This window comes from Lepidochelys kempii, chromosome 9 (assembly GCF_965140285.1).
Source record: "Lepidochelys kempii isolate rLepKem1 chromosome 9, rLepKem1.hap1, whole genome shotgun sequence".
Classification (NCBI taxonomy): Eukaryota; Metazoa; Chordata; order Testudines; family Cheloniidae; genus Lepidochelys; species Lepidochelys kempii.
The window spans coordinates 94,845,375-94,870,775 of NC_136388.1; the positions used below are offsets into that span (position 1 = coordinate 94,845,375).

Here is a 25,401-nt window from a genome sequence, read left to right on the forward strand (position 1 = left end):
ATTTTGCTTGGTAATTCACTTTGTTCTGTCTGTTATTACTTGCAACCACTTAAATCCTACTTTTTGTATTTAATAAAATCACTTTTTACTTATTAATTAACCCAGAGTATGTATTAATACCTGGGGCAGGGCAAACAGCTGTGCATATCTCTCGGTGTAATACAGGCTTTACACAGGGTAAAACAGATTTATTTGGGGTTTGGACCCCATTGGGAGCTGGGCATCTGAGTGTTGGAGACAGAAACACTTCTTAAGCTGTTTTCAGTTAAGCCTGCAGCTTTTAGGGGACGTCGTTCAGACCTGGATCTGTGTTTGCAGTAGGCAAGCATGTCTGGCTCAAACAAGGCAAGATTCTGGAGTCCCAAGCTGGCAGGGAAAACGGGCTCAGAGGTAGTCTCAACACATCAGATGGCAGTCCTAAGGGGTTTCTGTGATCCAACCTGTCACAGTATGTGGTTGGGTTGTGCAGTACAGAAGGCGACAGGTTTGGGAAAGGAACTTCACTTTGAGCTATGCTGATATCTAAGTGCATGTCTTTGAAGGAGATAATGCTCCATAATATTTTTCATTCCAAGTAAGCTCAGTCTTTCTGAGATTGGGGAGGGGGCTTAATCAGGCATAGGGAAAGGTGCCAATGGCAGCATGAGTCCAGCTATGATGCCATGGTAGAAGATCATCATGACCAGTACTTCAAAGGGGTTTGCACACAAGGCTACAACTTTCTTCTTCTTGGGTTGGAAGGTGACATTCTCCATCTACTTCACAGCCTCTCTAGTCCTTCCCCACTGAGAGGGGCATTCAAAGGAATCTCTGCAGGATAAACCTCTACATTTGTTTTCCTTAATTCACTGACACTGTCCTGTGGTTTTTGACACAGCAGGTCATGGTCTGATAGGTTTGCCTGGATCGAGATGCTGTCAATGGATTTTGGTATAGTAGGAACAAGATTTCTCTCTGCAACTGAAGAATTAACAGCTTCTCCAGGCCTTCACTTGCTTATTTATTTCCTCAGTGTGCATCATTCTCCAAAAACAGAGGTATTAAGGGAAGTGAATTGCACTTTGGTTTCTCAAAGAAAACATGATACCCCCTACAGTTGCTGTGGATATAAAGATGTAGAGAATTATTTTTTCCTTCTTCTTCCAAACACAAGTGTAGGTGTAATTTGTTAAAATAGACTCTAAAAGAATAGAGATTAGTAAATAATGTATGTAGCTGGCTTCAGGCCAGTTATGAACAAATTAACAACTAGGCAACTTCTGTATCCTAGTAGCTTTGCAGCTTCTTATTAAAAAAATGGAAAGTCGCCAGGCAAATTGCATCCATATTTATCATTTCCAACATTGCTCTTACTTTAGACAGTGATGTTCCCATTAAAAGGTGTTTTTTTCCTGAGAAGTTTTACATGAACATTTTGGCCTTGATTCCCCCACTGATAGGTCCCACTGCACACAGGGCTCCTGCAAAGTGGCTTTAAAGCCACTGAGCAGGCCGCATATAGAGAGATCTAGTGTCGTGACTTCTGGCCCACTCTCCCTCCCTGCCACTGGTATAGTCAGCACAGATGGGACTTCTATGCATCACACCCATCCCCACTGTCTCCCACAATATCAGTGGGTGGTTGAATAAGTTAGAGCAGCCCACAGCCTACTCTAACTTACTCTGACACAGAGCCAGGTCAGGATCAGACTTAATGCTAGTGTTGCTTCCCTCTTCTGAGCGGCAACATACACTCCTTGGCCTCAGGTAAAGATGGTGGCTCTTTATATGTATACTGCCCTAAACAACGACTTCCAGGGGAGATGTGTCTAAAGAAGGACTTCTATATTAGGCCCGGATCAGTCACAAGCTTCCCCGCCTCCCCTTAATGCCAGCCTTTCGCTGTTGATCAAGTTAGAGATGATAAAAAATAATGTTGTTGTGTTTTTGTTGTTTTCTGGTTTTTACTTTCAGGTTGTATATGATTTTATAATGCCTTTATAATGGGCCACATTCATCCCATTTGGTCCAATATGATGCATAATACCTGTGTAGGAATGACCAACTCCCAACATCCCCGGGGGGGGGCGGATAGGGGAACATTCTGCAGATATACAGCTGCAAATATTTAAGCAGCGGTCATGACCAACTGGTGACATCTCTCAGCAAGCCTTGTAGGGTAGTTGTTGGCATAGTTGCTTCTATAAAATGCCACTTAAGTCCTATGATGAGTATGTCAAGCAGAATAAAGATGACCTTAAAATAAGTCTTTCTGAGACAGGTGAGGCCCATCAGCCTTGGCTGACAGCTCACCTCGGAGAAGGAAAATTCCAATTCCAAACCGAAGGTGTCAGGCTTGGACAGACAACTTGTAAATCTCATCCAATAGATATGCTCATGTGAACTGATCAAGCTATATCCAGCAGAGACTGGAAAGTTGTATCAGTAGGAAGGCTCCTACAATGATTGTGGATGGAAGGTTATCAAGGAGGAGACCAAAGAGGTAGTACCTGGAGTGGATATCAGCAGACCTGAGAGAGACCAATCTGCAGCCTGGAATATCACCATGAATTAAGGAAGAAGGCTATAAAAGTTGCCAACCCTGAATGGAGAAATGGCAAGAAAGAAGAAGATACATCAGACAGTTCCAAAACACTGAAAACTGGAAAATCATCATAACAGTCCATGTCCACATGCCAGCTTTTTTAATGAATACTGGTTCTCAAAACTAGTGAATGAAATACTTCTCAAAGTATATTTCATATTTTTATTAATATGGTATAATGTATGGTAAAGTGCTTATAGAGTCTTCTGACATTGATTTATGCTATATACATTATATCTGTAAGCCACAGGAAGATAAATGGTTGGAGTATATTAGTGGCTGTCTGCTATCTTGGTAGGAGCAGAGAAAGCTGATAATACTAATTTTAGAGATTGACATTTAGATTTGACATTTGTAAGGGCTTGATCCAATTACCTCACCTGCTAATTCCTGCTTTGGGCCCCAATACCTTGTGGTGGAGCTAAAGCACATCTTTTAGAACGATATCCAGTAACAACTCCAAGTGATGGAGAATCCTCCACTGTTCCAATTGTTAATTACCCCCATTGCTAAATATTTGTTCCTTATTTCCATTTTGAATTTTTCTAGCTTCAGCTCCAAGCCATATGCTTTTGTCAGCTATATTAAATATCCCTTTGTTTGTGAAAACATTTATCATGAAATGCACTGGGTTCATTAAACTTTTACTAATAATCTGCCTTTACCAAATCAACTTACAATTTATTCAGTTCCTTGACACTTTTCCTCTTTTCTAAGCCTAGCCAATCTTACTGTAAAATTACTATTAATTATTTCTAATCTTTTATCCTTTTTCACAGAGATCATTCTTTAAACTTCTTAACAAGCCAAATGACCACCAAATCCTCCCCATGCCATATCATAAAATGTTGGGTTCTTAAAATTGCTTGTTTCATTCCCTGAAGAACTAAACCTGCTATCAAAAGTCACTTTCTTCATATAATCTCAGAATAGCTCCATTAATTTATTCTACGCTTCATATCCCCTTTGTATGTGTGTTGCCAAAACCAGCCATTTCTAAATGTGCCATTCCATTCTGTTAATTAAATTTCCACTGTATTTGTTATCTTTATCTCTTGCTGAAATAAAAATCCATTTAGTCCTTAACCTCTTCCCACAAACCGCTACATACTCAATATATCACCCCCATAAGACCCTGTCAAACTAAAATGATCCCAGATGTCCTCTACCACATTTATGTTTTCTATCAGTCAAAATCACACTTCAACTAGAAATATTTTAAAATGCAGTTGCAAATGCTGGCTGGTTCCTTCCTTTCTTTTTTTTGTATTACGTTTATAAGGCACTTGTACAGCAGCTGATTGAGCCATACAGGTGCACTGAATTAAGCTGATAGTGATCAGCAAATGTTCACTTAGCAAACATCAAGATTCTCATTATTTTATGATCCAGCTGTCAAGTAAATTCAGTTCTGACGTGTCTCTGAGAGCTTAAGACACATTTCATGTTACAGTCTGAGCTTAGTAAGAAGGGAAACAATTTTCCCAAGAATGCAGAAGTTTTTATAAAAACCCTGACATCTATTTTCTAGGTTTTGAGACTTTATGCCAAAATTCATCACCACGGTGATTAAGAATTAAGTGGCTCAGAAGAGCTAAGAAATAAATAAGAGCATCCATGCGTAGTGGGCTACATTCTATCCTGAGTTATACATGCGCGACTCACTGACGTCAACAGGGGATAAATTCATCCCATTTCCTCAGACTTTCCCAGGGGCCAAGTATGCAAAAAGCTGACTTCTGAATGGCTCAATACATCTGTTTTTCCCACTCTGCCTTGGTACCAGGAGAGAGCGAGAGCGAGTGTGTGATCCCTCCTTAGTGTGGTCAATGGACTACATGACAACTTGAGGTCCCTTCCAGCCCTACATTTCTATGATCATCACAGTGGGAAGAAAAACAGTGTCACATCTTGGTCACTTCTCATTCATGTTGAAGCCCTAAGGGCCAGATCCTCAGCACAAAGCATGGTTTAGGAAGGGGAGTGGTGTAGTGGTGGCCTTTAAGGTCTCTCAATCCTAACCCAGATATGTGGCAGTCCATTTCCCTGGGGTCACTTGGAACAGCAGGAAGCCTCCCTTAAGTTACACTGGTTGTCAACAGAACCTAAAGGTTGATGCTACAGCTAGGAAGGGGTGCGGTAGCAATGCTCCTTTCCCTTGGTCAGTCCACCTGGGACAGGGATAGGGAAGAGTAGGAAGAGCAAAGGAGCCACAACACCAATTCAGTGCCACCGTGGGATCACCCATTACATTGTGGTGATCCTTCCCTGGCCAGTTATGTCAGTTTTAAGACAATGATCCATCAGCAATGTGGTACAAAGCTGCTGCACTGGACTGAAGGATCTGGCCCCAGATCTCGGAAGAAAAGTCTCCTTGCTTTAGCATGATACTTTAATAGCTGTGACGTACTGAAAACTCTTAAAATTCCAATATGCCTCTTTAAAAGCAAAGAGTTTCCTGGCAGACTAGGGGACTCTGTAGGGAAGCATGTGATAGGGATCTTCTGCTGTCAGTGTGCAAAGAGCAAGCCAGAGAGAGTTGTGCCTCTCTGCCTTAGAGAGTGCCCTATTTGTCACTCTTTGGTTTTGGTTCTTGTGTATTAGGGTTCTGGTTTTTAAGAAATAAAGTAGTGTTACACGGTAACCTTCTGGCAAGAGTATTTAATCTTTTTATTTAACTTGTTTGCATGTATTCTATGAATATAACAGAAGGGTCTAGATATTCGCTGCCTTGTGCAAAGAGAAAGAAAGCACTGAATTGTTTGTTCTCCACAAGATCATCAATATTCTGATTCTCTCTGATCAACAGAATCACAGTTGGGTTCCATGTGCCCTAGGAATATAATCAACTAAATATTACAGGAGAGCTAATTATATTGGTGTACTGATGATGTAAAACTGGGTAATTCCTTTGCAATGCTACAATAATTTTATCAAAAACCTCATTCCCAACAGAATGTAAGTCTCTATAAGAGGATTGTGTGTTCTTTTATGGCATTGGCCTCACTTTTACATTTGATACCATAGTTTCTCAACTGATCAGTGAAATCCTTGATACTCTTTGAATATTTATTGTAGACAGCTTTCCACAGACAGATAGGGAAATATTTCTAATCTTCTTCATTAACTCAACATTCAGAGGAATATAAACATTTAAAGTATTTCCTGTTTTGAATATTTTCCATATGAGTTCAAAATGTTGCTAAACCTACTGCAAACCTCTGTGTGATGTTTTGGGATGAGATGGAATGTAAAGACTAATACAGCTCATGCTTGCATAGGAGAAGATTGACATTCATTTTTGCTTTTAGCAAGTGAACTTTGGTTTGATCACATGGGTGGTTTCATTTGTTGCCCATTGATAGGAATGGGGTGATATAAAACTATGTTTTTGAAATTTAAAATATTTATACAGTAATCAGTGTCACAATGGAGACATCTACACACAAACAGTAGTTGTGATATCCAGACTGGGCAAATGTAGGTGCACTAGCTTTGATTGAGCTAGTGAAAAGAGAAGTGCAGCAGTGGCAGTGTGGATGGCAGACTGGGCTAACTGTGCCAATTACAAGCCCACCTGGAACCGTAGGAACTAGTGTGGCTAGCCTGTACTACTGTGGCTATACTTCTATTTTTAAAGCACTCACTTGATCAAATCTGGAGTGTGTTTGTCCACCCGGGCTGGACAAGATACCTCCAGTGTATGTATATTTCATATTAAAATATGACCCTATTTCATATTAAAATAAATACAATGCTCCATGTCCATACACATTACCGCTGAGCCAACAAATCTAAGTCACCTGTTTCTAGATACACTCACCACTCTAGTGTCACCTTGCCAAACAGAAACATTAAAAGAAATACTACAAGCAAAGGCCAAACAAGGTAAGCAGGAGATTCCAGTGCCTGGGTTATGGAGGGCAACTTGGGGCTGCTGTTGCCAAGTGTGATTGAGGCTTGAATAAACAACGTATTTCTATAGGTTCATGAATGGTTCATGCACCTTGCTGATATTTGCAAAGACAACAGACCCAAGTCCTACCTCCATGTTTAGTATGCTCTATACCAGATGTTTCCTCAACCCATATTGACCCTCTACAATGTTGCAGGTTCATCCATTACCAATGAGAAGGAGGAATCCTTACATTGTACACAATTATGGGCAGAAAGGTCTCTGTCTGTACTTTGGCCAACATTAGGGGCTCCCATCCTTAATGGGGTCTTTAGACACCACCACAATACGAATAACAATAACTCTGTAAGGGAGAAAAAAACTAGGCCTCTTTAACAAATGGGGAAATGGGGACACAAAGAGGTGAAGCCACTTTGCCACTGACTCACTCTGTGAACTTAGAGGAGTCAAGAACAGAACTAGAGGCTCCAGCCGGTGAGGGAAGAAGCAGCCAAAGCATGGACTACTGCTTCATCGTGGGGAGGGGTAAAATTGAGCCCAGCCAAGGACACCCCTCCTCCCAGCCACAGCCCTGAACCCTAGCCTGTGCAGGAGAGATTCCTCCAGTCAGAGACTCCAGCCAATAGGGGCAGAAGCAGCCAAAGCAGGGACTTCTGGTCCTTTGGACATTCAGAGAACTTAATAGTTTTGACTGGACTTTCTCCGTCTGTGCTGATTGGCTGTTTAGTTCAAGCCTCCCCCTTTCTCACAGGTTCTTCACCTCAGCTTCACACCGTATCTGCCCCTCTTACCATCTTCTCCCTTGTCCTGTCCCTCTCATTCTCCTTCCCTTTCCCCCTAAATTTAGCTGACCCACCAGCCAGCCCTCCCCCCCCAAATGCTGCCTTTAAAGTGCTCACTTTGCTTGGGTGCCCTACCCCTTCCCCCACCCTGTGTCTGTCTATCTATTTCGCTCTGAAGGCAGGGACCACGTACCACACACTGTGTTTGTACAGCAGCTAGCATAATAGGGCCCCACTCTTGGCTGGCCTTAGGCACAAGCATCATAAACATGACTATTATTAATACAAACCCAGGAGTCCTCACTCTAGGGCCTCCTCTCGAGCCACTAGATTAGTTATTTGAATATTCAGTGTCTTTGTTCAGGCTTTGTAGATTTTCAGCAGCTAGACAATGCGTTTGCTTTTGTACAATGCAATTTGTACTCCAGGGCCCAAATTCCAAGATGACTTACATTGATTTCAGTGCAGTTTTACAGGGTGTAAGTCAGTAGTAATGCTAAGCATCAGTGGTGTAGTGTCTGTGTGCATAAAGGAAGCTGATGTTACGTGCTAAGCAATTAATAGCTTACCTATATCCTTGACTGTTAGAATGTCTCTGTTTTTATTCAGGGAGGGAAAATGTGGACCAGGAGACTGGGTTATCTTCATGTTTTATTTAAGAAATGTACAAGGAATCTGATAATTGTTGGAATCTGGCTCAGTCGCTGTAAATATAATAGAATTGTAGTCCTCTTTTGCCTTCTATGGAATTTAAACTGACAATAAAAGACTACAGAAAAAATAATAAGAGTTTACATCATTAAAGGTATGAGTTAAAATAATAAGCAAGAGACTATCAATATAAATGTCCCTTTGGGATTTTATCCAGCTGGACTTGCTTGATTACACTGAATCATAGAATATCAAGGTTGGAAGGGACCTCAGGAGGTCATCTAGTCCAACCCCCTGCTCAAAGCAGGACCAATTCCCAATTTTTGCCCCAAATCCCTAAATGGCCCCCTCAAGGATTGAACTCACAACCCTGGGTTTAGCAGGCCAGTGCTCAAACCACTGAGCTATCCCTCCCCCCCATCTGCAATTAGTTTACAAACTACACTAACCACCTTATTCTAAAAAGTTTTCTCGTTGAATGTAATGGGAAAAAAACCCCAAACACCCACACATTTCCTAACTTCAGATTCTGATCCAAATTTCACAGAGGGTCTCACATTATAATCAGCCAAACAAAGGCCCTGATTCAGGAAAGAATTAAAGAAACTGCTAAATCCATTCCTATTCAATAAAGTTTTTCAATACATGCTTAACTTTAATATTTCAATTGATGTTAATACTTTATAAAAATGATCTTAACTTCAATGGGACTTTGCACGTATTTAAGTGCTCTTCCTGAATACGAATGTGTTCCTGAATACAGGCCCAAAACTTCAGTTCCCAACAACCTGGGAGTTTGGGGATGGGGGAGCCAAACCCAGATCCAGATGTCTATGTCAAGAATCCAAATCAAACCTCTGCCTCTGAACACCAACAAACTTTTTGGAGTGGGGGGGGGTGTGTGTGTCCAAAATCTGGATCTGAATTTTATGTATAGGGTCCATCTCTGCTTTAAACCAAAACATTCTCAGCTTCTTCAAGAAGGAAGGTCTTGCTGGTTCTATCAATGTACAAAAGGCTATTGTAGTTTCAAGTATTTTAGATACCATTAGCATATCTTTCTTCAGCTGCCCATTCACAATCTCCTTTAAAATTACTTTGTCCTGCTTTAACTAACATGACTAATCTAATTACTAAAGCTTTAGACCAAAAGGAGCAGTTGAAAAGCATCATAAACCATTGACTGGAGAAAATTAAAAATCTATATAGAAGCCCAGAGTGTAGCAGTTTCCCTGGTGCACGAATGGTATTTTAAATGAGCAGCTATGATGGATGAAGAATAAGTCAGTGAATTAAAAAAAAGAAGAAGATGTACCACTCATATATGCCTCTCTGCTTCCTAAAAACCTTGGTGCTCTGTGAAGGCTCACAAGATGGCTGGGGGAGTAAGCACATTCCATGAGCAGTGGTGGCTGAGAGCCTCATATGTAATACTTCAAGACACGCTCGGGGGCTTATGAAATATTTACAAAGGAGCTGGGAGGAGTGGTACTTGCTACACATAGATAAAAAGCTTAGCACACACACTTCCGACCGCAGCCCTGCTGTTGCCAGCTAGTGTGGGAGGGAAAGAGATTTTGACTATCAGCACACTCCCACCAGACAGACACCATCCGAGGTCATTAGTACTAACTGAAGCTCACCAGAGCACTTGTGGAAACGTCAGAGATGCTTGCTGAACAGAAGAACTGGAAGTAGAGTCCCCTTGCCTTTGTTATCGTCTCTAACGTGCATTAAAAGGTGGAGACATGATTTAGTCCCAAATGTATAGAGGGAACCTGAATATCAACTTCGAGGGCCAGTGCCTAAATCAGATTCCATTGCCTCCACTCCACCAAAGCTCCTAACCATATCCGCCCATTTGTCAGCTTCATATACTACTGCTTCTGTGCTCTCTTCCATGCAGTCCTTTATGCATGGCACAACCTCCCTCAGCTCATACACAAGGCCTCTATCCTGCCCACTTGTAAGGCCCTGTTCAAGACCCACCTCTGCTGTGCTGTCCGCATTTAAGCAAGTTGACACAGAATGATAGAATCATATAAGATTAGGATTAGAAGAGACCTCAGGAGGTCATCTAGTCCAACCCCCTGCTCAAAGCAGGACCAACTCCAGCTAAATCATGCCAGCCAGGGCTTTATAAACCTCTAAGGATGGAGATTTAACCACCTCCTTAGGTAACGCATTCCAGTGCTTCACCACCCTCCTAGTGAAATAGTTTTTCCTAATATCCAACTTAGACCTCTCCCCCACTGCAATTTGAGACCACTGCTCCTTCTTCTGTCATCTGCCACCACTGAGAACAGCCTAGCTCCATCCTCTTTGGAAACCCCCACTTCAGGTAGTTGAAGGCTGCTATCAAATCTCCCCTCATTCTTCTCTTCTGCAGACATATATATATATATATATACACACACACACACACACACACCCATTGTTGTTCCCATTTCCCTTGCTTATTTCCCTGACCATCCATAGACTGTGCACTCATAAGGGTGTAGATCATCATAGGGAGGCCTTGGTTAGTACTTCTAGAGTGGCTCCAACAGATTCCCAGTCCTGAATTTTCCTAAAACTGTGTGTCCTGTAATGTCTAGCCCTCTCCTGGACAGTTCAGAGAAATAATAAGGTACACTTGTTCCTCTAAAGACACAAAAGCATGTCAGCTTATTAAATTAACTAGGTGTAAATACACCCTTCTCCTTAAATGCAATACTGAGTTGTTTTATATAAAATAAAACAAATTTATTACCAATAGCACATAGGTTAAGTGATGCCAAGTAAAAGGAATAAAGTCAGAAACGGTTACCAGTGAAAAGGCGTATCTAAAAAAGTCGAAAATCTAGGAAGGTGTAGGCTTTGTTCAAGATGGTTTCTCTAACTAGTCATTTTCTTCCCAGCCATGGATGATTTTTTCCTCAGTCAGGACCTTCCTCAGAAGTACAAGACACTGGTTCCCCTTGTATTTCTATGTGAAAGATCTTTGCCTAACCAGGTTACTCAACTCTTTTCAATTTCCAGAGACTTCAACCCTTCCCCGCTTAGTTGAAGGAAAGATTGACCTCATGCTGTTCTTCCCTTCCTGTGGGCTTCCCATCCCTCTGTATGTAAACGGAGCTTCCGTTGTTTTGATTTCACCATTCTTAATTTACATAGGAGACAAGTAAATAACTGCCTTCCCTTCTGTCAGGAGGGAGCTTGTTTCTCTCCGTTTGGCCGCGGACTTTAAAACACCATATCATTAAGTATCCATATTTCCTCATATAGTGTTTATACATAAATTTCACGATATTAATCACTAAGGTGTCATTAGCTTTTAGACAGGACCTCGCTCTAAACACTCTTGTAATACAGTAATATTGTATACAATCAGTTGATTCAGTTGCTTATCAATTGAGGTTCAGCCCCTCTGTCTTTATAGACCAGTTAACCATTGAAAAGAATTTCTCAGAGGGTACCCCTTAAAGTAAAGTTTATTCAAGCTGTTCAGAAGACAACATGGAGTCTGATGGTGAAGGAAACTCCATGTTCTTGCTTCTCCCACTTCTGTTTGCTGAAATGCAAATTGTTCTGTTTCCTGCCATCTTCTCTCCCTGACATGTCTGGTTTAAACACACCTTAGTCAAAAGTCTAGCATGTATCCATAACTCTTAATACCCACCACATACATACATCATACAAGAATATTAATGATCAGTGATTTATTAGTTTTCAAATGATACTACATCAGGCATACTTTGTACTAAGATTAATACAATAGTGTGGAGGGTGTGAATATGGGGTGCTTAGTGTCACAGTGACAGCTACTGTAAATACACAGTAATAATCCAATAATGAGGACGCCACAGCTGTCACACTGCAGTCATCTCGATGATTTCTCCAGCTGCACATCCACTATAGAGTGAACTTTTCACTCCATTTCTATTTTCAATATGAAAAGATCAGATGAACGTCAAGAACTCCTGTAGATACACATAAATGTTTGTAGAACCCAAGGAAGACAGACCTGCATATGACCAAACAGTCTAACACAAATCGTTCTCTCTCTCTCTTATCCTTCCGCCATTTCTGCTTAAGATGTATCATTTCAAAGCATGGAGGAGTGACAGGCTTTTGTCACTCCTACTCTTCTCAGCATGAAGTGCTTTTAGATCTCTCATGTGTGTAGCAGAGGTTAACAGGGACCCGTGGAGATGTTAAAGGAACATTAAGTTTCAGACAAGAGAGAATGTTAAAGGGCAACAGTGCCGTATAAATTATAGGTTGAATTAACTCCAAAAAATAACAATCTGGCCTATAATATGTATCTCAAGGGTAGGATACAGAGTTAATCACACTTAATAATTAAAACTCAGCTGGTTAAAAAATCTTGAGATTTACAGTTCAATTGTAAAAGGTGCCAGGTGTGGCCCAAAACACAAACAGAGCCAATGACCTTCCCAGCAAGCCCTCTCGGGGTACATGTACACAGCCCATGGCAGCAAGCCTCCGAGCCCACGATGACTGACTTGGGCCTGCGGGGTTCATGTGACCATGCTAGAAATATCTATATACACATTGTGGCTTGGGATCATAAGCCGAGAGAGGACACAAGCTTCAGAGCCTGAACTCCAATCCAAGCCACAACTAAAAATACTGTCTTCACAGCTCATTTTAGCACAGTAGTGCAAGCCTGAGTCTGTTGACCAGGGCTTGGATGCTCACTGCCATGGGCTGCTGCTGGCTGTGCAGATGGACACTGGCGTCCAATGGATTCTACACTGAAGCACACAGATCAGTACTAAGGTCAGATGTCTCTCCTACCCAAAAGGAATATGGAATGCATTGCTTGTCTATCCTTGTAAATTCATGCGCTCAAGGTTTGGACAATCACTTTGTGTCTTGAGCTATTCTTCTCCTCCTTAGCATCGCTATAGAAGCAAAGCTGTAAACCATGTGAAAATGACATGATTAGGGTGCCTGAATGCTCCAGTGGTGCATTAGAATTCCCTAAGGTGAAGCTCATCCTTCCCAAATTAGTCAGGATTGAGAGAGGTTATATGATGACTTTTGATGACATTCACGCAATAAAGAGCTGGCCTCAATCTATTTCAGAGTAGATGCAAAAAATATAATTTGATTAGATAGAAAGTAGCAGCACCCTTGCTATCCTCCAGCAGAAAGGCTGGTCAAAGGTTTTCAAAGAAAAAATTGCCCCTCCCCCACCAACCCCCCCCAAACAAAAACAATTTTTTCACTGAAAATTATTGAGATTTAAAAACCAGGAATATTGACACACACAAAAAGAATCGTGCCTTTCCCCTTCTCTGAATTTGAAATTGAAAGCATTATCACAGGCTATTGACATTTTTTCACGTACTGAAAGAAGTTTTCTTGAAATGAAACATTTCAGTAACCATTTTGATAAAGCTTTTCATTTAAAAAAAATGGGGGGGGGAATGTTCAAAACATTTTGAAAGAAACAAAAATGTGTCCATTTCAAGAACTTCCAAATTAAAAAAACTTTCACAGATTATTGTTTGTCCTGGCTCTAAAGATTGAATGTGGATGGAGATTGAACCACTTCTTGACTTTAAAGTTGACAAAGTACCTTCAGATAGAACATTTGGTTTCCTGGCAATGCCAGAATGGTTTTTAAAGAAAATGTTCCCAGTCGATTCAAAAGGGTAATACAAATATTATTTTGGGGTCAAATTAACTGTTTGGTTCAACCCAAAACAAAACATTTCATTTTGATTTCAAGCTTGGCTTTTTGTTTTATATTTTTTGCATTTTTAAAAAAAAAAAACACAAAGGGAACATTGAAAGAAAAGGTCATTTCCAACTGAAAAATCAAAATGTTTCATTTTCAAAATGTTAAAATGAAACAACTCCACTTTTTCAGAAGTGTTGTGTTTTCAAGGGGAACGCTTTGGCAAAACCAAAAAGAATTCACAAAATGTTTCAGTATTGCTGAATCTGCATCTTTCGCTGAAAGAGAGTTTTGCCTGAAAACTTTCACCCCATTCTACCTCCATATCAAGGTTGAGGCACCCTGGAAGGATCATAAAGCTGCTTATGTTGTGTTTGTTCCCTGAATAAACAGAGGACTTCATTCACTAGGCTTGTCAATCTGGACCTTTTCATGTGCACTAAATTTACTTTCAAGGAAAAGACACGATAATTCTCTCCTGGAACCTATACTGCAGGCAACTATTGATGTCAATCTAACTTTATGTCTTTCTGCTTCAGTGATCCCGAATGAAGAAATATAATGGGAAGGAATATTGTATGTACCTTGCTGTGTCTGAGTGGATCGTGAGGTAATATGAATGAATGTTTATCTCTGTACAGGGCTAAACCCTGTTTGTGTGTTTTGCTGGTGGTAGTCTGTGTGAACAGTGCTACACGTAAATGTTGTCAGAGATTGCTATTCTTTTAGCTTTTCATAAAGAGGTAAAAGACAGTTGTAGATAGGAGTAAGCAAACCAGTTCAATTAAAATAAAATAAATAAACTAATCTGGTCTTTTAGCTATGCCCTCAAACTCTATCTATTCACACACCTTTTGTCTTTCTGGCTCTGGTTGGGACCAGAATTAGAAGTGCCAAAATATCCCGAGACAAGCTCCATTGACAATATTCCTTGCACATATGGGAAAAACGAGGCACCAGAAATTACACAAGAAATCCCTTCTTCCTAGTCTTTCCATGATAATTGTGCAGGCTAGAGTTTAAAATAGGCCAGGATAGTGCAGATCATTGTCTGAACCTACGCATTTTAATTTAAACAACACTGACCCATCAACATTTGCAATAGTCTCCCATTACCAATCATAGCCAGAGATGCTCAAATGCTTTGTTGTGGATAACATCTGCTGCAAATGTATCTTAATTTTGTTTATGAATAATTCCTGAGACATTCCTAAATTCTACAAAGGCATTTGCTTTCAATAAGTGTTTGCCAGATACATTTGGACAAATAATTTTCAGGCTATGGTTCCTTCATTCATTCCCACTGCTATTTGACTCCTTAATTGTTCATGATTAAGGCTGTGAATTTGTCACAGAGGTCACAGATTCAGTGATTTTCCATGACCTCCGTGACTTCTGCAGTGGCCGGTGCACCTTGCCCAACGGCAGCTCAGGCAGCCCCTGTGCCAGTCGCACTGGTAGCTGCTGGGGCAATCTCAGGCCCCTGTGCTGCCACCCCCCGCAGCAGCAGCAGAGTTTGGGTGTTGGAGGGGGCAGGGGGTTGAGGCATGGGATGGGGTGAGGCAGGCTTTGGGTGGCGCTTACCTGGGAGGCTCCCCAGAAGTGGCAACATCCCCCTTGCTCAGCTCCTAGGCAGAGGCATGCCAGGCAGCTCTGCGCACTGCCTCTGCCTACAGGCACCACCCTGGCAGCTCCCACACGGCCAATGGCAATATTGGCCCCATAATAAATATAATAATTCATTACTTAAGTGCTGAGATACATTCTGAATGTCAGGCTCTGTGTAAAACTAGAATCTGCTTTTTGAGTCAGCCCAATGCTTACTGTACACACTGACGTTAAATAGGGTTGCTCTGAATACACATACCTCTCTTTTCCACAGTTGCTTGCTTTTGAAACATTTCCCTAAAGCCCTGGGGAAGACTGTATCCTCACAGTCTGTGTGAGAAAGGTCCCTCCCCTTCTTTGCTGCACAGAAGAGGGGGCCAGCTGCCTCTGTAACATTATCCCCCTCCACCAGCCCATGGAGGTTGCCCGGAGATTCATGTGGTAGGAGTGGGCAAGGAATGCTGGGACTTTCCCTGGGAAAGTTGTTCCCAGCTGTTAAGAGGTGCTTAATTAGGAAGTTATTTGCAATGCATAGCAACAACTTTATTGACCTTGCTAATTTAAGAAGAATGCTACACATTCTTGTGTGTCATTAGATGATGCTCTTTCCAGTACATATATACACAGCTACATTTCTTTTATACAGCACCCCTATAACTTCAGGCTTTCCTACCTTTTTTTTTTTTTTTTTAGCAGAGACCCATTTAAGAAAGTTTCCAGGGAGAGTCTCTGGAGGAGTGACCAACTGAAGTGAGCCTGCAAGGGACGGTGGAGACAGCAGTTAGGATGAATGGGCCACTCGAGGAGATCCCCTAGGTCATCCTGAATGAATTAGATGCATACTCCATGCTCCTCAATAGAGCAATGCAGGAGAAACTCCACAAAGATTTGTCACTTAGCGTATGTCTACACCGCAATAAAAGACCCACGGCACCTAGTCTCAGAGCCCGGCTCAACTAACTCCATTTTTATGGGACTCGGGCTGCGGGGCTAATAATAGCAGTGTAGATGTTGAGGCTTGGGTTGGAGCCCAGGCTCTGAAACCCAGCAAGTGTGCTTTCCAGTTTTACCAAGGGATGTGTTCATTCAGCTCCATAATGAGAAACCGTTGATAGATGCAAAATACAGCTTCTCCTGTGGGGCTGTTTCATCCTTTTGTATTAATTCGGTCTGGATACAATACAAACAGAAAAACAACCCCCCTAAATCTTTCTCTCTGTCTAGAGGTCTTATCCTAGGAGGTGCTGAGCACCCTCAACTTCCACCGAAGACAATCGGAGTTGAAGGTTTAAATGATCAGATGGAGCTGCTCAGCCCCTATCAGATCCAAGTAAGGAAACTCTCTTAATAATAATCTAGCAACTGCTTATTTTAAAGCAGAAACATTTAGGGGTCGGTGTTTCTAAATTCCCACTAGGATCAGAGATCAAAGATTTGCAAGTCAGCATTAAGTTCTTTTGAAATCTCATTTCAGTGTAGTGCAGTTCAGAACAATGGCACTCCATTTTATCAGCAGGTTTGACAATAAGACCCTTATTAGATCGTAATTGATTCTCAGCAATCTGTTCATTCTTAGTCAAATTAAAACAACCTTTTGTGCAGTGGCCCAATTCAGGCAGATATCCTCACTGCTGTGTCTGAGTGTTTCCATTTTTCTCCCCCACCCTGACATAAAAACTTCCATAGTGCTGAAACTTGTCCTACGAAACCTCAGCCCATTAAACTGTGAAATAAATAACTAAAACTAGTCAAAGGAGTTGCCCATTTTCCTTTATGCAGTAGTGCAGAGAGGAGCGAGGCATTAAAGGCTCTGGATGCTTTTTCCTTCCTTTAACTCAAAAGGACATTTTAAAAAGAGTAAACCAGATTCTTGGCCCTACATCACTCCCTTTGTGTTGCTCAGAAACCACCTGCAATGCCCCCACTGGGGGATCCCCACAACAGAGAAGTCCACAGAAAGCATGCAGCCTGCTCCTACACCTCTCTTTCCACAGCCCCAGCTGTAACAGGGGCTAAAGGAGACATGTCAGGCGGACTGAGGGGCGGGGAAGAACAGGGAGGGGGAGTGGCCAAAGTGAAATGTGCTCCACCTATCCCCAGATGGTGTGTGATTCCAGGGAGTGGAAAACTGTAGTATGCTGACAAAGATTAGAGGAGTTCGCGGGCTGCTCTAACCTGTGTATAGGGCTGGGTTCGAGCCAAGAATCAAACCCTTCCCCACTCTTTTGCACCTAGAATCTAGTACTAAATGTTGTGGCTGCCATCTGTAAAGAGGATCATTAGTGCCTTTAAATAATGCATGGGCCAGATCACAGCCGTACACAGACTTTCCATGCAGGGGTCAGGAACTTCTACGAAGGTCTCTTTGTGGGATTTCCTCTGAATTCTTCCATCAGAGGAGTAGGGCCTCATGAAAGAAGAAACCAGGAATCCTGCCTCCAAATCCCATGGATCCCACAAAATGTGCATGAATCTTATGGCTCCCCCAGGGCAGAATGTTTTCTGAATGGAGAGTCTGGGATTTTCATCAGCTCCAGATCCCTGCAGCATGATAAATTCATACACCAGCAGCTGCTTGTAAGCCTTCTCTATCAGTGGATTTCCAAGTACACAGGAAATCTGGCTCTATTAACTTTCCTTTTGAGTTTGCACTGGGTGCTGGCAGGATGATGCTCATTTCCTGTTGTGCTGGCCTATCCACTCCCTGTGCCTCCCAAAAGAGCCCTTGTAGGGTTTGACTGAAGGAGAGAACAATGCCCTGGAGGTAACTGACCCTCTGTCTGCACGTGGGGAGGGGGAGCTCTGCCCATCTGTCCTTGTGTTACAACTTTAAACGAATCTCTTCTGAGTGCACACAACAGTAATGCCTCCTCACCAGTAACACATTTATGGGGCAGGGGTTAAGTATGCAGACATATGGGACTGCCAAGGAGTATTTATATCAGCCATTTATATACTTTCTGCTTTCAGTCAACAATCTGCATTCTGAAATGTCCTGAAATACTTATCTGGATGATGGATCATAACTCACATAACAGTGTTTAAATCTCCCTAAATATAAATTTACATAATGGACCATAATAGCTTGGAAGGACTGTTGTGATCTATTGGGTTGTTAATATGCATTTTCCAAACTCCCTAAATTCCTATTTTGAGAATAGTTCATAAAGAAGGAGATGATTATTCTAGTAGTATTAGGGTGGTGTTTAGCTGTCCTGATTCAGATTGGGGCCACATCCCTCTAGGTGTTAAGAAAACTCCTGTAACACTCAGCACTGTGCACATACATCAGACAGTCCCTGCCCCAAAGAGCTTACAGTCGAAGTAGACAAGACAGACGAAGGAGTGGATAAAGGAAGTGTTCTGATCCTCATTTGATTGATGGCAAACTGAGGCACGGCAAGATTAAGTGACTTGCCCAAAGTCAACAGAGGAGTCTATGGCACAACTGGGGATAGAACCCAGGTCTTCTAAGCCTCAGTCCAGTGCTTTGAACATCAGACAAGGCTTGGAAGCAGATTTTTATTGGTAAATGTTGATTTCACCCCACACGCACAAACTGACAAAAAATATTTCCATTGGTAATAACTGAAATTGGCAAGAAGGCAAAGTGGGGAAAATGCTGCTTGAGAACTTAGCATTTGATTTGCAGCTCTTTCCTTTATATATTTTGACATGTGATGTTGACAATTTGTGTTTTAATGGTTACAAAGCTTGAACTTTTTGAATCTCAACATCTACTGTCGTTAAATAACTATCGTCTGGCCTTCCCCTCCACCCCCACCTAATTTCCCACAACTTTGAAAATTAAAGTCTATAACAATAGGAAAAATGCTTTAAATAATCATCAATGTTATCAGTTAAAATTATAAAACAAATAAAAATGCATTCTTCCAAACCTACACAAGATCATCCTTCCTGTAGCTAGAACAGAAGGTGCAACCCTAGATGGTGTATAGGGAGCTGGGGCACGACCCTCACTTTCTCCCCTTTCCCTGTTAGTTGGCTTGGATTTAAAGGGGCACACCTGGAGAGCAATCTGCATTATGGAGAAAGGCATGGACTGTAGCTATGCACCGCTGTTGCACAGGGGTGCAAAAGGGATGGAACCCTCATGCCCAGAGCAGAAGGGAACAATCTGGCCCAGAGGAAACATATACGGAGAAGTGAGAAAGACACTGAAGATATGTCTACACTGCAGTTAAACACCAGGGCTGGCCCATGTCATCTAACTCAAGCTTTGGCTCCAGGGCTGTAAAATTGTGGGGTCGATTTTTGGTTCATGCTGGAGCCTAGACTTTGGGACACTGAAAGGGGGCTCAGGTCCAAATGTCTACATTGCAACTTTACAGCCCCATAGCCCAAACCTGAGTCAGCAGAAAGGGACTAGCATCAGATGTTTAATTGCAATGGAAACATACCCTAGGTGTCCAGATGAAGGATAGACTAAAGCATACCGTTTATTTCCCACAGCTAGTATTTATCCTGGATTCATGCTTTGGGCTATTTTTTTAGCTCAGTGTTAATGGGAGTTACACGAGGCTCAGTGCTTTGTGCTGAGAGTGCACTCCTAAATCTCGTTTGTAGGTTTAGCAATGCACAAACCTGTAGCTCCCCCAGAATACATGCATATTATTGATTTACAAATGCACAAGCCATTGTCAGTCCAACATTGAAATGGAATTATCCATCACACTGGAGTTAGGCTTCCTGCAACTATGCTATGTTGGCTATATTTCTAATCACATATTTTAACCACATACAACATAAACCATCACCCTATTTAAATATGCATTCAATGAGGAAGATTGAAGCATTGCCTAGTGTTCAAAAAACATAAGTCAAGTCCCCCCAGAACTGTGCAAAATGTCAATCGGAACATACAGAAGATGGGTTTGATTCTCTCCGCTGGTTCCCTAGATCTGTCCCAGCCCTGATAAGAATTAGAGCTGCTCTCTCTTGTGCCACTCTCCCAGGATCCTTAGTGGCTCTATGCCAATGAAGCATAGGCACAGCAGAGTGGATTTTCCACCACACCTGCTCCGCATGCCTGTCTGCCCGATGAGTCCGCAGTGCTGACAGAAAGGGGGATTCACATAGGATCCAGCTGCACACACTTGCACCAGCAGCGTTCTCCTTCAACAGGGGCATTCTCTGCTGTCTTGCTGTGGCCAGTTGCTGCCCTCCTTTCACCACTTAATTGCCACAAAGGACCTGGATCTAATTTTAGAACCTGGTCCAGTTATTTTTACCTACTCAACAGCTGAATGATTTTGTTTAAACCAAACAATTCTAGTTTTAGGGTAGGCTGCAAACCACAACATATAATCCCCAAAGATATTTGCATGAAAAAATTAAGAGCCATTTAAAAAGGGGAAGAGAATGGAAACAGAACCTCAACCTTTACCAGCAACAAACACCACAGGTGCACATTACAATATTACATTAGTCTCAGTCCTTAGGTCTTTTTGCCGTTACAAATTGCTCCCATAGCTGCTTTTTTTCCTGTGAATTTTTCTACATGCACAACCCTCTGCATCGTTAAATTGAAATGTCCACATTTACGTCGGTACCATGCCCTATTTCCAGGATTGACAGCGAAGAAAGTTATCACTGAAACTTACAAGTGATAGTGCGAATGATCTTACCTAATCACTGCAACGAAAACAAAACCCCTCCTTTATTCTTCTGCTCTCCTACTTTTCTCACCACCAAAATCAGTTTAAAGAAACAAAAGCCTATCTGCACCAGAACACATGATTAGCACCAATTTAACTCTCTCTTAAAATCAGAAGAGTTAAAGGAAAGAATCAGAACTTAGTATCACAACGTCTTTTCATGTTATATAATTGAATGTAAACAGGATTAGATAATGGGTTCAGAATATAATGCACATTAGCTTGGTGCTTTCGTCAACCAAATAATTGAAGAAAAATATTCCCTAGGTATATTATCTATTTTCTTTTCACTCACAAGGAGCTCATCATCATCATCATGTTCCCATTTCACCTCTGGTGTTTAGGGCGGTGACAAAGCTCCTCCACCCCTGTTTCTAGCAAGTCTTTCAATGGTTCCCCAGCTGTGCCCCAGGTTTTTCAGCTCTGTTTCCAGAGCTCGTCGCCATGTTGTTTTCGGGCAGCCTCGTTTTCGCTTGACTTCGTGTGTCCATCTTATTTCTACTCTGGTGATGGAATCAGTTTCCATCCGAAGCACATGGCCAATCCATCTCCAATGCTTCCTGGCAATGATGGTGCTCATATCCTCTTGGCTGCACTGCGTGAATAGATCTTGGTTTGAGATTGTTCTGGGCCAAAAAGATATGGAGGATTTTTCTGAGGCAGATTGGATTGAAAAGTTTACTTTGCACACAAGAGGCAAAACTGCAAGAAAAATTTCCCAAGCAGCCACATAGCTGCTAGTCAAGTATGTCCTTTTCTGAAGAGAACTGTTATATTTGTATAGTCTTAAGTATACATGTGGATACATTAGGACAGGGGTGGCCATCCTGTGGCTCTGGAGCCACAGGCGGCTCTTCAGAAGTTAACATGCGGCTCCTTGTTTAGGCACCGACTCCAGGGCTGGAGCTATAGGCGCCAACTTTCCAATGTGCCAGGGGGTGCTCACTGCTCAACCCCTGGCTCTGCCCCAGGCCCTGCCCCCACTCCACCCCTTCCTGCCCCCTCCCCTCAGCCTGCTGTGCCCTCGGTCCTCCTCCCATCCCCTCAGAGTCTCCTGCATGCCATGAAACAGCTGACTGGGAGGTGTGGGGAGGGAGGGGGAGGCGCTGATCGGCAGGACTGCTGGTGGGTGGGAGGTGCTGGGAGCGGGGTTTGGGGAGCAGATGGGGGGCTGCTGACATATTACTGTTGCTCTTTGGCAATGTACATTGGTAAATTCTGGCTCCTTCTCAGGCTCAGGTTGGCCACCCCTGCAATAGGAGATACATTAGGTTCTGTTCCAAGATCCATTAATCTCAATGGAAAGATTGCCATTGACTTTAATGGGAATTGGATTGTGCCCATAGGACCTGATCTTATACCACTGAAGCCAAGGGCAACTCTTCCATTGACTTTAATCAGTGGAGGAATAAGCCCTGTGTCCTGCTTATCAGGATATGCTTTGAGCATAAGGTCCTGATGCTAGACTCCCATTGACTTCAGCATGCCTTGGATCAGGCCCTGTAGCCACACAGTTCCACGCCTACACTGTGCAGCATCCAATTCTGAAGACTCCATTAACAGAAAATGCATTAAAATATTTTAAAAAAAATCTTTGCTCAACAATATCAACAACTTAGATCTCCCAAAACAGTGCAAACTGCACCCACTGTTCAATCTTTAAAGAAAACACACACAATGGAATATTAGGGGCCTTTAGTGTTTCCATATTACCCTGTATCAATTTGATTTTATCACATTCTGATGTTTATTGGGTCAATTTTAACATCTCAGCCAACTTACTGAAAGAGGATAGTGTTTTACTTTCCCCCATTATCTTATTTCTCATAAATGTGGAGCAATTGCCAGTAAAGTGAATCAATTCTTCTGCTGTTATACAGAATTCATTAACTGCTGTAGAAAGAATATGGTTCAGTTTCCATTATTGAAATAAAATCTGGTGACTTTTTTCCCTAATACATTTATTCATCTGTGACTGTTGATGACTAATATCCCATGGATATAATACTGATCACTGAAAATTCCTCTGTTTACTAGTAAAATACAGTACAGCTCTTATATAGCACATAGAAACTTACTTAGACAGCCTTAAAAGGTTTCCAATTACGTATAGACATGTATATTGTAATCTTTTGACACCAGATTTTTCATAAAAGGTTACTGATGCATATCATTTCATAATCAGAATCATATTTTCTAGGGCATGCATTCATCAATGTATACATATCTCAGACTGTTGAAGCTTTTGAGATCTCATCAAATATCGGTATATATTCATATGGTAAGATCATGCATTGCCGTATGATTTGGTAAAGTATTGTTGCCCTGGCTTCCAGTACCTGTGTCCCAGTCCGACACCAGCAATGTTTCTCTGCCAAGTGGGGACAGATGTCCAGAGCTTTGCACGTTGACTTCCCAGTAGAGGAGAAATCAGTGAGGTGGAATCTAGGTGTACTAGTGTGACTTGCTTCATTTACACCATCCTGACATGAGAGTCATACAGCATGCAGGGAAGATCTCATCCAGATCTTCTCCAGGGATCTCAGCCCAACACCAAAGCCCAGTTCCCAGAGAGCAACTCCCCTCAATAATTTTACTCCAATCAGAACCCAAGACGGAAAGCAAACTCTCCTGCTTATCATATCACTCCTTTCCCAAGGACTACTGCTTTGCACAACAAAAACTACCACCACCAAAGCATGTCTTCCCAAGACTGAACATTTGCTCACACACTAAGAAAAAGAACGTGGAAGACTGTAACTGCACCATAACAGGCCAGCTCTGGGTTTTTAATTGCAGTGTAGACATACCTTTTGTGTCTCCTTTTCCACATCTGTGAAAAAAGAGGATACTAGTTCTCACTTAGCTCACAGGGCGGGTTGTGAGAACTAAGTAGTTATTGTTTTTATAGCACAGAGCACTTACATAGCAGTTCAGATGCACAACGTATTATTTGATCTACCTAAGAGCATTTTATGCCACTGATCTTTTGTTAACATTCTGCATGCAATGTAGCCCTTTTGTAACATCTTTCTTTATTCAAATTTCACTATTTATACACATACGTTTTTCTCTTTGGAGCCTCCCTCATCGGCTTCTTCAATTCAAATCTGAGGACATGACAAGACAGCAGGTGGAAGGACTGATTCCTGGCTCAGATAGACAGACACACACTAGCTCTGCTTGAGCTATCGCCTACAAATAGCAGTATGGTCACAGCAGCATGGGTGACGGCTCGGGCTATCTGCCCTCGTACCTACCCAGAGGACTGGGTAGAATTGTACTTGGGCAGCTAGCCTGAGTTACTTACCATGCTGCTGTGACCTCATTGCTATCTCGAGGATGCTAGCTCGAGCACGTGTATGTTCACCTGAGCTGGGAATTACCCTACATGCAAGTAATATATAATCATAAAATACAACTATTTAATGTTCATGACTCAAAATGTACTTACCTTTTGTAACCTTGTAACAACATTCTTAAGGGGTTAAAACATATTTAAAAGGGAGTTATAAATGCCCAGCTTGCCGCATAGTTAACAAATTAAAGCACATTTGTAAAGTAGTTTGTTTTGGTAGGATTTTTTTTAAAAAGTGCTGGCAGGCTTTATAAAGCATTATAGTTAAAGCTGGACTGCCAGCATAATGCTCCAGGCAGAATTTTTAACCCCAGGCAGGACCAATGTCCATCGGTGAAACCCAGGTCTGAATCAAGCTTGATGAAGTTCCCCCAAATTTCCTAATATGTACAAACACAAAGAACTAAGTCATTCACATGAGCAGTGGAATCAGTGCCAGGGCACATATTTCAAGACTGTAGTTAAAAGGAAACATAGATTCCATAGGACTCCAAGACTTCCACACTAAGGCATTGATTTGGATATACTGAGTTAATCTATCTAGCTTCTTCCACTAATGGAAGAGTAGAATAGAAACTTTGGCTGTATATTTTACACATGACACTGTTAGAGCTGGTCACATTTTTTTTTTTTGAATGAAATATTTTCCTGATGAAATATGGAGTTTTGTCAAAATTGATTTTTTTCATGTAAAAAATTTCCGTTTCAATTAAATTGTTCAATCGAAAAATGTGAAATGTTTTGATTTCAATTGACCTGTCAACATTTGTTTCACTTTAATTGAAAAAATTGAAATGTTTCATTTCAACATTTCTGAATAAACATGTTCTGTGCTTCTTTTTGCAAAATATTTTGATATTTTGATTTTTGTCCCATTTCAGGATGAAAATATTCGAATATCGGAATTTCTCCTGGGGTGGAAAATTCATTTTCCATAGCTAGTCTTCATGCATAGCACTTCTGTGAAGGATTCACCCCCTCTTAAATACAAATCAAATGGGTTTTTCTACTATGTAGGGAGTTGACTTTTCTTATTTTTTTTCTCCTTAGTTCTCCTCTCTTCCTTTCTTTCAATGGCCAAGAGCAATTGTGTTGCCAACACAAGGTGAAAGGCACAATACAAACAGTATCA

At 41.7% G+C, this 25,401-nt stretch overlaps 1 long non-coding RNA gene across 1 annotated transcript in view; it reads right to left on the reverse strand.

Moving 5' to 3' along the window:
- Positions 1 to 25,401, reverse strand: part of LOC140916958 (uncharacterized) — a 93,034-nt gene that overhangs the window by 49,766 nt on the left and 17,867 nt on the right. The window contains exon 2 of the long non-coding RNA XR_012160695.2: positions 2,490 to 2,581. This is a non-coding gene — a long non-coding RNA (uncharacterized LOC140916958). The remainder of the gene's footprint in view (positions 1 to 2,489; positions 2,582 to 25,401) is intronic.